The 1,172-nt window shown below is 52.3% G+C and overlaps 1 long non-coding RNA gene across 1 annotated transcript; it reads left to right on the top strand.

The window, feature by feature from the left end:
• The first annotated feature begins 92 nt into the window (after positions 1–92).
• On the top strand, positions 93–1,154 carry LOC117939790. Its single transcript, XR_004655661.1, has 3 exons — positions 93–110; positions 520–576; positions 1,004–1,154. It is a non-coding gene; the product is annotated as an uncharacterized LOC117939790 (long non-coding RNA).
• The last annotated feature ends 18 nt before the right edge of the window (positions 1,155–1,172 follow it).

A 1,172-nucleotide genomic window follows, 5' to 3' on the forward strand; every position in this document is an offset into this window, starting at 1 on the left:
CCTCCCTGACTCAGGTAAGGAACCAATCACAGCCTCCCTGACTCAGTTAAGGAACCAATCAGATCCTCCCTGACTCAGGTAAGGAACCAATCACAGCCTCCCTGACTCAGGTAAGGAACCAATCACAGCCTCCTTGACTCAGTTAAGGAACCAATCAGATCCTCCCTGACTCAGGTAAGGAACCAATCAGATCCTCCCTGACTCAGGTAAGGATCCAATCAGATCCTCCCTGACTCAGGTAAGGAACCAATCAGATCCTCCCTGACTCAGGTAAGGAACCAATCACAGCCTCCCTGACTAAGGTAAGGAATTAATTGCAGCCGCCGGTTTCCAGGAATAAAACGTAGCTTCCTTCCTTCCTTCCTTCCTTCCTTCCTTCCTTCCTTCCTTCCTTCCTTCCTTCCTTCCTTCCTTCCTTCCTTCCTCTTATTGTCCTCCCTGGTTGATCAGGTGACCTAACGACGTCCTGCAGGTTGATCAGGTGACTTAACGAGTCTTTCCTTTTTTTTTTTTCACCAGACGAACTTCAAACAGAAATTTGTGGCTCTGCTGAAAAGATTCAAAGTCACTGATGAGGTTAGCCTGTCTGTCTGTCTGTCTGTCTGTCTGCCTGTCTGTCTGTCTGTCTGTCTGCCTCTCTGTCTGTCTGTCTACCTGCCTGCCTGCCTGTCTGTCTGTCTGTCTGCCTGTCTGTCTGTCTGTCTGTCTGTCTGTCTGTCTGCCTCTCTGTCTGTCTGTCTACCTGCCTGCCTGCCTGTCTGTCTGTCTGTCTGCCTGTCTGTCTGTCTGTCTGCCTCTCTGTCTGTCTGTCTGTCTGTCTGCCTGTCTGTCTGTCTGTCTGTCTGTCTGCCTGTCTGTCTCTCTGTCTGTCTGTCTGTCTGCCTGTCTGTCTGTCTGTCTGCCTGTCTGTCTGTCTGTCTGTCTGTCTGTCTGCCTCTCTGTCTGTCTGTCTGTCTGTCTGTGACTATTTACCTACTGTACCTGCACATCTAATCCCCTGCAGGTTCTGGACTCAGACCCGGTGTGTCGGGACCAGGAGGCCGAGGAGGACCTGGACCTTCTGTACGACAGTCTGGAGTTCTACAACCCGAGTGACAGCGGCCCGGAGCTGGACGACAACGACAGCATCATCAGCACGCCCAAACCCAAGCTCAGGTCCGCTGCCCCCCCCC

Source organism: Etheostoma cragini, unplaced genomic scaffold, assembly GCF_013103735.1.
Source record: "Etheostoma cragini isolate CJK2018 unplaced genomic scaffold, CSU_Ecrag_1.0 ScbMSFa_1123, whole genome shotgun sequence".
Taxonomy (NCBI): Eukaryota; Metazoa; Chordata; class Actinopteri; order Perciformes; family Percidae; genus Etheostoma; species Etheostoma cragini.